We start from the raw sequence: 13,119 nt of genomic DNA on the forward strand, positions 1-13,119 counted from the left end.
AAGCTTGATCAGCATCGATGTAAAGCTCGCTCGCTCTCATGTGCGCTCTCTCTCTCTCTCTCTCTCTCTCTCTCTCTCTCTCTCTCTTTGTCTCTCTCTCTCTCTCTCTGTGTCATTGGCAGCTTTCTGAGAAAGCATCTTCGAGTAGCTTCTGGGACAATTCTATCTCCTTGTGTTTATAATCACATCATCTCTGTCTTAAGACAAATACATTCATTGCATACATCATTTTATTGAGCACTTAGTCTTTGTCAGGTCGTGTTCTAGGCATCTTACAAACATTATGAACACTTATTCTCACAATGACCCTGTTGGTATACACTATGGAAAGTGAGGATCAGAAAGTAAAACTATTTTCACAAAGTCATACAGGTAAATTATAGAGCCAGGATTTTGAGTCAGGTCCCTATGATGCCAGAGCTCTAGCTCTTTGTACTGTACCCAAATCCTAAAATACTTTCCATGTACCTGACTCATCCACTTTCCTCATCTGTCATTAAGCTTTTCCAGATGTCTCTGACAATACGACCCTTTGTTTGTGCCCTTGGTCGTCTCTGGCAGCAACTCTGTCTGCCATCAGCACAACCAATGTCTCCACTGCTCTCACAGCTGTTATCCCAGCAAGGAGGAAAGGAGACTTACACTTCCTGTGGTGGTTACAAAGTTTTTAATTTTAATTTGTCCTTTTTAGTTATACATGACAGTAGAATCAAGCTTTTTTTCAAACCTCCTGAATCTTTCAGATTCCTTGATCTGTATATTCTAACCACTTATGCATTGTTTAAGAATAGGGGATTTAAAGTTAAGAATCACATGATTATTTCAATAGATGCAGAAAAAGCATTCGATAAAATACAGCATCCCTTCATGCTCAAAACACTAGAAAAAATTGGGGTAGTGGGATCATTCCTTAACATTGTGAAGGCCATCTATGCTAAGCCCATGGCCAATATCATTCTAAATGGTGAAAAACTGAAAGCATTCCCCCTAAAAACTGGAACAAGGCAGGGATGCCCTCTTTCACCACTTCTATTCAACATCATTCTTGAGACTCTAGCCAGAGCAATTAGACAGACCAAAGAAATTAAAGGGATACGAATTGGAAAAGAAGAACTCAAACTATCCCTATTTGCTGATGATATGATTATATACATAGAGGAACCAGGAAATTCCACCAGAAAACTCTTAGAACTCATAAGTGAATTCAGTAAAGTAGCAGGTTACAAGATCAATGCTCATAAATCCAATGCATTTCTATACATAAGTGATGAATCTTCAGAAAGAGAAATTAGGAAAACTACTCCATTCACAATAGCCTCGAAAAAAATAAAATACTTGGGATCAATCTCACAAACGAGGTGAAAGACCTCTACAATGAGAACTACAGAACACTAAAGAAAGAAATTAAAGAACACCTTAGAAGATGGAAAGATCTCCCATGTTCATGGATAGGCAGAATTAATATTGTCAAAATGGCCATACTACCAAAAGTGCTATATAGATTCAATGCAATTCCAATTAAATTCCCAATGGTGTATCTTACAGAAATAGAGCAAGCAATTATGAAATTCATCTGAAAGAATAAGAAACCCAGAATAGCTAAAACAATCCTCAGTAGAAAGAGCGAAGCAGGGGGTATTGCAATACCAGATCTTCAACTCTATTACAAAGCAATAGTAACAAAAACAGCATGGTATTGGTACCAAAATAGACAGGTAGATCAATGGTACAGAATAGAGGACACGGACACAAACCCAAATAAATATAATTTTCTCATACTAGAGAAAGGTGCCAAAAATATGCAATGGAGAAAAGATAGCCTCTTCAACAAATGGTGCTGGGAAAACTGGAAAACCATATGCAACAGAATGAAATTAAACCCCTATCTCTCACCCTGCACAAAACTCAACTCACAATGGATCAAGGACCTCGGAATCAGACCAGAGACCCTGCATCTTATAGAAGAAAAAGTAGGTCCAAACCTTCAACTTGTTGGCTTAGGAGCAGACTTCCTTAACAGGACTCCCAAAGCACAAGAAATAAAAGCAAGAATCAACAACTGGGATAGATTCAAACTAAAAAGCTTTCTCTCAGCAAAGGAAACTATCAGTAATGTGAAGAGAGAGCCTACAGAGTGGGAGAATATCTTTGCCACTCATACTTCAGATAGAGCACTAATATCCCAAATCTATAAAGAATTCAAAAAACTCTACACCAAGAATACAAATAATCCAATCAACAAATGGGCTAAGGAAATGAACAGGCACTTCACAGAAGAAGATGTACAAGCAATCAACAGATACATGAAAAAATGTTCAACATCTCTAGTAATAAGAGAAATGCAAATCAAAACTACCCTAAGATTTCATCTCACCCCAATTAGAATGCCGATTATCAAGAACATAAACAACAATAGGTGTTGGCGAGGATGTGGGGAAAAAGGTACACTCATACATTGCTGGTGGGGTTGCAAATTAGTGCAGCCACTCTGGAAAGCAGTATGGAGATTCCTCAGAAACCTTGGAATGGAACCACCATTTGACCCAGCTATCCCACTCCTTGGCCTATACCCAAAGGACTTAAAATCAGCATACTACAGAGATACAGCCACATCAATGTTCATAGCTGCTCAATTCACTATAGCCAGATTGTGGAACCAACCTAGATGCCCTTCAGTTGATGAATGGATAAAGAAACTGTGGCATATATATACAATGGAATATTACTCCGCCATGAAGAATGATAAAATTATGGCATTTGCAGGCAAATGGATGAAATTGAAGGATATCATGCTAAGTGAGATAAGCCAATCTCAAAAAACTAAAGGACGAATGATCTCACTGATAAGCGGATGAGGACATATAAGGGGGGGTAGGAGGGGTTAGTGTTAGGGTTAAGGTTAGGGTTAGGGTTAGGGATAAAGAGGGTGGTAAGAATGGAGGAAGGAAGGACTGTATAGAGGGAAAAGAGGGGTGGGAGGGGTGGGGGGGAAGGAAAAAAATAACAGAATGAATCAAACAACATTGCCCTATGTAAATTTATGATTTTTAATTAAAATTAAAAAAAACGAATAGGGGATTTATTTATCATTGTGTGAACATCACAGACTGTGCTTACACAAACCTAGATGATGTAAGCTGGGCACACTGAGGCTGAGGCAAGGATCTCAAGTTCAAGACCAGCCTCAGAAACTTAGCAAGGCTCTAAGCAACTTTGCAAGACCCTGTCTCAAAATAAAATAAGTTAAAAGGGCTAAGGAAGTGGTTCTGTGTAAAGCATCCTTGGGCTCAATCCCCAGTAACAAAAAATAAAATAACATAATAATAAAAAATTTTAAAAAACATATGAAGAGCCAGCTGTGCTGGTGCATAGCTGTGATCCCAGCTACTTGGGAGGCGGAGGAAGAAGGATTTCAAGTTTGAGGCCAGCCTCCACAAGCTCAAGATCAGCCTGGACAATTTAGCAAGACCCTGTCTCAAAATTAAAAAAAAAAATGGCAGGGAATGTGACTCGGTGGTTAAGTGCCCCTGGGTTAAATCCCAGGTACCAAAAAAACCCTAAATGACGTAGCCTACTACACACTTAGGATATATGATATATGGTACATACATATATGTATATACATATTACACTGTATACATACAGTGTAGCCTATTGCTGCTAGAGTAATGTAGAACAAAACAACATGAGATTAAATTAAACACAAGAGAAAATGATGCAATCACACATGGTAAACTTGAGATGTATGAGGTTGTTGCCAGCATACTGTTTTATAGTAAACTTTTTTAAACAAGAATGTGTACTCAGGGGCTGGAGCTGGAGCTCAGTGGTAGAGCACTTGCCTAGCATGTGTGAGGCACTGGGTTGGATTCTCAGCACTGCATATACATTGATTAATTAATTAATTAATTAAAGGTCCATTGACAACTAAAAAATATTTTTAAAAAATTTAAAAGGGCTGGAGCTGTGGCTCAGTGACAGAGCACTTGCCTCACATGTGTGAGGCACTGGGTTCAATCCTTAGCACTACATACAAAAATAAATAAAATAAAGGCATGCTCTCCATCTACAACTACAAATTCTTTTTAAAAATTTTTAAAGAATATGTACTCAAATGATAGCATAGTGTAATAAATACATAAGCCAGAAACACAGTCTTTTATTATTATTATTATCAACTATTACTGTGTGTAATTGTGTGTACTATACGTTTATCTGCCTGGTAGCACAGTAGGTCTTACACCAGCATCACTGCAAACACATGAGTAATGCAGTGTGCTACATTATAATAGCTACAACACGGGCAGGTGATAGGAATTTTTCAGCTCCGTTATAATCTTATGAGAACACTGTTGTATATGCCATTCATCATTCAATGAAATATTGTTACGTGGCACATGACTGCATACGTCATGCAGTACTGTATACTGATCATTGGATCAAGGCATATACCACTTCCTGTTACTTCATATATAGCACCCAACCCTACATGGCTTATCCTCTTTCAGGCACCTTAGCTGAGCCTTCAACAACCCAGTCTATTCTATTAAGCATCCTGTAAGCCCATGGCAAGGGCACTGGAGTAGACAATGCTGGAAGAGAAGGCAAATCCTTTTCTAGAATATATAACCATTCTGCTGACAAAGATTCATTGCCCCCTCCAAGATAGAAGGTATCCAAGTTATTGACCCAACACCAGGTGGCTAGCTTATCTCCCTGGGTAATGGTGGTGCATGGAAGGCTGCTGGCACATTGGCATCTTAGCTATGGCAGATGCTAGACCATCTTTAGAGAAAGGAAGTCTACCCACTGGGACAGCAATCCATTTCCACATGGTGCCAACATATTGTGCTGATCCATCTGTGAATCCGGCCAGAATCCTTTCCTCCACTGTCATTTGACAGTAGTGGACACCCCAATATGATGCAGCATAGAGGAGTGGGTTAGAAAAAGGGTGATTGTGTCTGAAACAAGTGACATCTGTCTGGGCCATCTGCTCCTACATTTTATTCTTCCCTGCTGGATCTGCTTGAGCCAGGTCCTCAGTGTACCATGATAGATTGCTGCTGCTCATGCCCAGCCTTACAACTGAGTAGGTCAGATAACACACAATTTATTATGAGAAGCTCATGCTGCATAGTCACTTGGTGCTTGTGGAGGACACACACTAAAGTTACCCCGAGTCAATCCCTTACATAATTCCCTCCCCTTGAGGACAGTACCTGAGACTTGCTTCTAAGAATTGGAATAGGCAACAGGGATGAGATAAACACTCCCATGATTAGTGATTCTGTTACATTATATAAGATTCCATCTTAGCAAACAGGATTGAGAGCTTTTCTTGCTGACCTTTAAGAACTAAATTGTGATATTATAGCATAGCCTTGTTCCAGAACTACAGAATTCTGTACTGTGACTTTTCTAGGGGTTTGCCAGAAATATAATCAATCATCAAATTGGCTCTGATAGATCATATGGCCCAGGAAGCAAATCTGTTTATTATGTGGTCTAGACCTGCTATAGAGTGGCCGCATGCTCAGAGTCTCACTCGAAACCAGAAACCTTCTCATTACACAAGAAACGAGTCATAATGCAGGATGGGTCAGTATTCCCTCATGCAATATTTTATTCTAAATCCCCAAAAGACAACTAGTACTATGCCACTTTCTTTGTAGTTGGAGGTGCAAAGTACACTGTTTGGGCCTTTACCTTAGAGTAGATGTTCTGCCCCAGACTCCCGACCCTATAGAAATTCACAATATTAATATATTCATCAATATGGTGGACTAGTGTGATAGTTTGTGGAATTTCTAGATGTTCCTATATACAATAGTATAGAAATCGGGAGAGTTAAAATAGCTGAGGTAAGAGAGTAAGCATGTCCTTGCCATTTAAAAGTAAACTAACTTTGAAATTTTTTTAAATAGCTTCACTTCATTTTTTTAAGTGGTGCTGAGGATGGAACCCAGTGCCTCACACATGCTAGGCAAATGCTCTACCACTGAGCCACAACCGCAGGCCCCCTTTCAAATTTTTTTTATCAGTGTATATTTTACAAATAAAAATAGGGAGACTTTTGTTTTGAAAATAGTATATACCCATGTGATCACTATTCAAAGCAAAATATACAACATTTCTATCACCCCAGAAAGTTCCCTCATGTCCTTTTAGTCAATCCCCTTATGCCCACCCAGAGGAAAGCACTTTCCGGTTTCTTGCTCTATAGATTGGTATTGCCTATTCTTGGAAATCATATAAATGGAATCATACATTGTATCTGGCTTCTTTCATGAAAATAATTGAAAGATTTTAAAATTATGACCTCCTTTTAATTCTCCTTATTAATGAGCAGAAAGATTGCTGGAGCAGGGTTGGTGTGGTCTTGGTTCAAGCTGTACTGACTGTAAGGCAATGAGGATGATGGAATGAAACTTGAGAAACAATGCCATTTCAAAGAATACCTGCTTTAGGTGAAATCACTATATGATCTCCATGAGAAAAGAAGTTATTCTCCTCTAGCAAGGGAAAGGGGCTACTTCTGCCAACAAGAAATGCTTAGGGAAACTGGGAAGTTCATAATACTTGGATTTGTCCACCCAAATGACATCATAGATCTCCACGTTTAACTCTTTCTGTTTGATTTTGACATGATGAACCTGGCAAGATTGTAGGTTATGCATTTTAGTCCTCTCACTGCTCTGCCACCCTTATCATCAGACCCTGAGCTTGAGTTTTAATGTGATCTGTCCTGCAGCTGCAGGAGATAAAGATCTCCTCCAAACAACACAGAGGCAGAATTTGTACTGCAGTCAAAATGTGCTTATATGACTACACAATCGGTGTGATTCTATCTCATGTACAACCAGAAGAATGAGAAGTTATACTCCATTTATGTACGATGTGTCAAAGTACATTCTACTATGATGTTTAACTAATTGGAACAAATTTAAAAATTAGCACAAAATAGAATAACTCTCAAGACAAATCAAAAATTATTTTAGAATAAATCAAAAAAACATAAAATTTAAATAAAGCGACCACTATACTCCAAAATCCTTATGAATAACATTGTACACCAATTAGCTACAAAAGCCACTTGACCTCCCCACATCTTGCCAGATAACATATACATGTCATACCAATGAAATAGTATGTCCCACAAGTGAAAGCTGAAATAATTGCAATGCTACTAGATGCCAGGGGTTATTGCCATACCATTTATCACCAGCAATGTGGTCCTTATTGCTTTTAGGTGAATAATCCAACTCCAATAACCCATCCTGATAGTGTGTTTGCTAGAACTGCTTCTAATATCAAGTGGTCTTAGCTTGGGTCCCCTAGAAAGCAGACCATAAGGAAAGAATTCAAGTACTACCATGTGGGTGTTGTATGCCCAAGGCAGCAAGGATAAGGAAAAAGGGTGAGATAAAGAGAGAAGTAAATCAATGTGATGCAATGCATTATCTCACTGGCCATTACATTAAAAAAACTGCAAGAAACTTGCCAGGAATGCTTGCTCAGCATGTAGAACTTCTTCTAAAATAAAAAGAAAACATGCACACACATTTCAGAGTAATATATGAAGAGAGAAAGTAGGAGAAATTCCCTGGCTCCTTCATGCTTCTCGGTTTCCACTAGTCAAGGGCTGAGCCCCATGGAGCTGACTCCCCTTTAATTCCAGATTGCATCATTTGACAGCTTCTCACAAACCTCACAACTATGGTATGACATTTTACTCAAGCATGGAAGTAAATTGATAACTTGACACACAGAAATTCAGTGTATAGAATGTGAGGGTCATTCAAGTGCAGGACTTCAATTTGGACTATCACGTAGCTCTGAGAGTTCAGAAGGGATGCCAAAAACATGGAAGGGCAGGGGCACAATTTGGAATGTTGGATAGCATCTTGCAAAGGAATCTAAAAGGACATCCAATACAGAAGGATAGTGTGGACTAGGGTAGTAACAATGTGATGGAGAAAAGAGAACAGTTTTAAGGTACATTTTGAAGATTGAGTCAACAGAACCTTTTAACCAACTGGATGTGAGGGGTCAGCGGAAGGGGGAATTCATGGATAATTTCTACATTTTATTATGTGAGTAATTGAATAGACCTAATATAACATTTCTCAGATGGGGGATTTAGGGGGGAAGTAGACTAGGCAGGAGAGGAATCAATATTTAGTTTAATACTGTCCAAATGTTTGGTCAAAAATAATTTGTTAGTAGTTTTTGTTTTTTCTAAACTGAAGCATTAATCATAATAAACACATTCCATAATAATAACATCATTCCATAATTCAGCCAAAAACCAGTTCAACACATGGATAGGACCAGTTACCATTTTCATGGTGAAGTTGGCAATGCATGGAATTGCCTGCCTCAAAAAATCTCCCCCTACCCATTGCCCAGATGCATATCATCTGTATTCTGATTATCCATTGCTATCTAACTACCCCAAACCTTGTAGCGTAAAATAGCATTTATGTTGGTTGCTGATTTACAACAAGGGCAAGGTTTGGCACAGTGGGCTGATCTTTGCTTCATGTGGTTCCAGGTGGGGTAGCTCAATGAGAAACCAGAGAATCTATGTCTAAGAAGGCTCACTCACGTTAACTGGCAAGACAGTCTTGGTTATAAGAGGTCAACTAGGGCTAAGGGCTATGAGTCTCAGTTCCTCTCTACAGGGACTTCTCCATGGGCTGTTTGACCTTTCTCACAGCATATGACTGGGTTCCAAAACCTAACACCTCCAGAGACAAAAAGTGAAATCTGCCATTTTTTGAGGTGCAAATCAGAAACTGGCATATTACACCACATTCTACAGGTCAGGTATTCACAGGAACTAGGGAAGACAACTAGACATCACCTCTCAATGGGAAGAGTCAAAAAATGGAGGGATCAAGTTTTAAAATGATAGAACAAAGAACTGGTATCTGGTACTAGCTAGTGGTGCCTTTGGTCTCATGTGAGGGGCAACTTAAATCATTACTTGTCTAAGATTTGTCAGATGAGCACCTGATATTCATCTGGTCACTGCAAGAGTAGAAGCCAGTACGGAGATAATAATATAACTGCCACTTTTTTGGCATTTACCCTGTGCCAGACAAATACTTTGAGTGCTATGCATGTTCATTGACTCTTCCCTATAATCCCATAAAGTTACTTAATATTTTACAGATGAGAAATTGAGGCACAGAAGGGTTAAATGATTTGCCTAAAGTTATATGACCAGGAAGTGCTTGAGCTTGGATTTCAACCCAGTTCCAACTCCAGACTTCATACTCCAAACCATGATGCCATACTGGAAACTGTAGAGAGATGAGCTTGTCAGAGACAGCCTGCCAGTCACAGCCCTCAGCAGGGCTCTAAGGTTTATCGAGACTTCATTGTTAGCAACCTTATAGAAAGACACATGTGTAAAAAATCTGAACAGTTGAGATTTTCCATCACAGAAGGTTTCTGGTCTGGCAAAGCATGAAAGGAAACAAATACTCATTGCCAAGTACCTTTTATTTTCAGGTATTACACTAATTGATTTATGTGCATTAATTTCCTATAATTCTCTGAACAATCATGTTGCAATTATTGTTATTACTATCATTTTACATTTGAGGAAACTGAGACTTAGAAATATTAAGTAGCATGCAAAATCACACAAGTGTTAAGTAGCCATGCTGGGATTGTAGATCAAATCCAACTCCAAAACCCTACTTTGGATCATTATGTGTGAAACCTTGGAGTGCTGCATACAGGAGGGTAGGCCCAGGATTGGGGCCACTGTGTAAAGCCCTGGGGAAAACATTGCTGGAAAAGTTGGGAGACAATGAAGGATACTCCAAGTCCATCTAGTCCGTAATATTGTGGGGGTTTTTGTTTTATTTTGTGGCAGAGCTTGGGATCAACATCACATGGCTCTTAACCAGGCATCACCTCCAGCTAGTTGCCTCTTTTTAGAGTGTCTCCCTTTGGGTCTCATTATTATTATTATTATTATTATTATTATTATTATTATTATTTTGCAGTGCTGGGGATTGAACCCAGGACCTTGTGCTTGCGAGGCAAGCACTCTACCAACTGAGCTATCTTCCCAGCCCGGGTCTCCTTATTTTTATCGAAGATCTCATTAATAGCCAAGAATATTGACTCTATGAGGCACATGATAGCTGAGCAAATCTGTCTCCAATTATTCTCCTCTTCATTCCCAGTTAATTAATAGCTAACTATTGGAGAGAGATTAAAATAATTGACTTCCTGATGACACTGAGCAATTAAGGTCTTAGCTCTCTTCACAACTCTAATCACTGCCTAAGTGGAGATTAATAGAGATGTATCCTTTCTCCATCTAATTCCCATTTTGCAACCAACTACCCATTGCAGGCTCCTGACCCTACCAAGATGCTTTCCTGGAAGCAAGTTTGAATCTTGACACAGTCAAGCAAACATTTCCAACCAATTGACTCATTGTTAATAACAAAATAGTTAGTTGTCCAGAAAGGGGAGGGGGGCAGGAAGGGGCCTATATTTTAGGGTGCCAGTTGAACCACTTAAATGCATCCTAGAAGGATACCCAAAGAGATGAGTTCAATCCTACCTAGCTTCCACCGCAGGTTTCTAAGTATTAGTAGTCTGGTCTCTTGGCCTTCAGCTCCAGCCTGGCTTTATTTTGAGGGAGTACAAAATCTCTAGTGTAGACAGTTATAAAGACCTAAGACAAGAAACCCATCATTCTAGAACATTAATGGAGTCCTAACCTAGGTTTCCAGACTGGTATCCCAGTATTTAATTTGCTCCTTCATTCCACTAATACCTTGGATAACACCTATCTCAGTTGGACCTCAATATGCTTTTACTCAGATGCTTTCATCAAAAATGGCTCTCATCAATTAGGTAAAGAAAGAAATTAGGGGCTGGGGAGATAGCTCAGTTGGTAAAGTGCTTACCTTACAAGCACAGGGCCCTGGGTTCTATCCCCAGCACCACAAAAAAAAAAAAAAAAAAAAAAGAAGAAGAAGAAATTAAAGGACTATGAATAGGAAAAGGATAACTCAAACTATCTCTGTTTGCTGATGATATGATTCTATATTTAGAAGACCCAAAAAAACTCCATAAGAAAACTTCTAGACCTCATAAATGAATTCAGCAAAGTAGCAGGATATACAATTAATACCCAGAAATCAGTTGTGTTCCTACACTCCAACAACAAATGAGCTGAAAGTCAAATTAGGAAAATCATCCTATTCACAACAGACCAAAAAAAATATACCTGGGAATTAATCTAACAAAAGGGATGAAGGAACTCTATAATGAAAACTACAAAACACCAAAATAAGTTGAGGAAAACTTAAGATGGAAAGACCACCCATGTTCTTGGATGGGCAGAATTCTCAAAATGGTCACACTATCTTAAGCACTATACCGATTCAATGCAATTTCCATCAAAATTCCATTGACATTCTTCATAAAAATAGGAAAAGCAGTCAGGAAATTCATTTAGAAATATAAGAAGCCAAGAATAACCAAAGCAATCCTTAGTAGAAAAGTGAAGCAGGAGGCATCACAATATCAGATCTTAAATTATACTACAGAGTTAGAGTAACAAAAACAGCATGGTATTGGCACCAGAACAAACATGAAGACCAATGGTATAGAATAGAAGACAAAGAGACAAACCCACATTAATACTGTTATCTCATTCTAGACAAAGGTGCCAAAAACATACATTGGAGAAAAGATAGTCTCTTCAACAAATGGTACTGGGAAAACTAGAAATCCTTATATAGAAAAATGAAATTAAACTCTTATATCTAACCCTGCACAAAACTCAATTTAAAGTGGATCAAAGACCTAGGTATTAGACCAGAAACCTTGCACCTACTAGAAGAAAATGTAGGCCCAATACTCCAACATATGGGCTCAGGAACTTACTTAACAAGACTCCTAAAGTTCAAGAAGTAAAACCAGTGATCAATAAATGGGATGAAATCAAACTATAAATCTTCTTCACATCAAAGGAAGTACCAATAGTGTGAAAAGAGAACCTACAGAATTAGAGAAAATCTTTGTGACCTACACCTCAGATACAGCGTTAATTTCCAGGATATAAATAAAGAACATAAAAAACAGCATCGCTCTCGAGCCGCTGCGGGAGCCGCCCGACGGACCGCCGCCCCCGCCGCCGCGTTATGGCTGAGAGCGACTGGGACACCGCGACCGTGCTGCGCAAGAAGGGTCCCACAGCTGCGCAGGCCAAGTCCAAGCAGGCCATCTTAGCGGCTTAGGGACGAGGAGAAGATGTGGAGACGTCCAAGAAATGGGCTGCTGGCCAGAACAAGCAGCATTCGATCACCAAGAACACAGCCAAGCTGGACCGGGAGACAAAGGAGCTGCACCATGATAGGGTGACCCTGGAGGTGGGCAAAGTGATCCAGAGGGGCCAGCAGAGCAAGGGGCTGACACAGAAGGACCTGGCCACGAAAATCAATGAAAAGCCACAAGTCATCGCAGACTATGAGAGTGGACGGGCCATTCCAAATAACCAAGTTCTGGGGAAAATCAAGAGAGCCATCGGCCTCAAGCTCTGGGGCAAGGACATCAGGAAGCCCATCGAGAAGGGCCCGCGGGCGAAATGAGCACGAAGCCTCGAAACTGCGTTCAGGCTGCTCTTCTGGCTGGTTCCCCTGACCACCAGCACTGACGTGGGTCTTCTCACGTGGCAAGCGGAACATGGGGTCCGGCCTGCGGGCCCTCAACCCATACCTGCTGTCAAACAAAGCAAAACCTTGCAAAAAAAAAAAAAAAAAAAACTTAGCATCAAAAAATAAATATATAATCCAATCAGTTAATGGGCAAAGGAAATGAACAGACACTTCTCAGGAGAAGAAATTCAGATGGTCAACAAATACATGAAAAAATGTTCAACATCTCTAGCAATTAGAGAAAAGCAAACTACACCGAGATTTCATCTCACTCCAATCAGAATGGCAATTATCAAGAATACAAGTAACAATAAATGTTGGCAAGGATGTGGGGGAAAAGGCACACTCATACATTGCTGGTGGGGCTGCAAATTGGTGCAGCCACTCTGGAAAACTGTGTGGAGATTCCTCAGAAAACTTG

The 13,119-nt window shown here is 39.6% G+C and overlaps 1 pseudogene across 1 annotated transcript; it reads left to right on the forward strand.

Moving 5' to 3' along the window:
- Positions 1 to 12,138: 12,138 nt before the first annotated feature.
- On the forward strand, positions 12,139 to 12,795 carry LOC306651350 (endothelial differentiation-related factor 1-like; annotated as a pseudogene). The gene has a single exon. The product of its transcript is annotated as an endothelial differentiation-related factor 1-like (transcript).
- The last annotated feature ends 324 nt before the right edge of the window (positions 12,796 to 13,119 follow it).

The sequence above is a fragment of the Sciurus vulgaris genome (assembly GCF_902686455.1).
Source record: "Sciurus vulgaris genome assembly, chromosome: X".
Classification (NCBI taxonomy): Eukaryota; Metazoa; Chordata; class Mammalia; order Rodentia; family Sciuridae; genus Sciurus; species Sciurus vulgaris.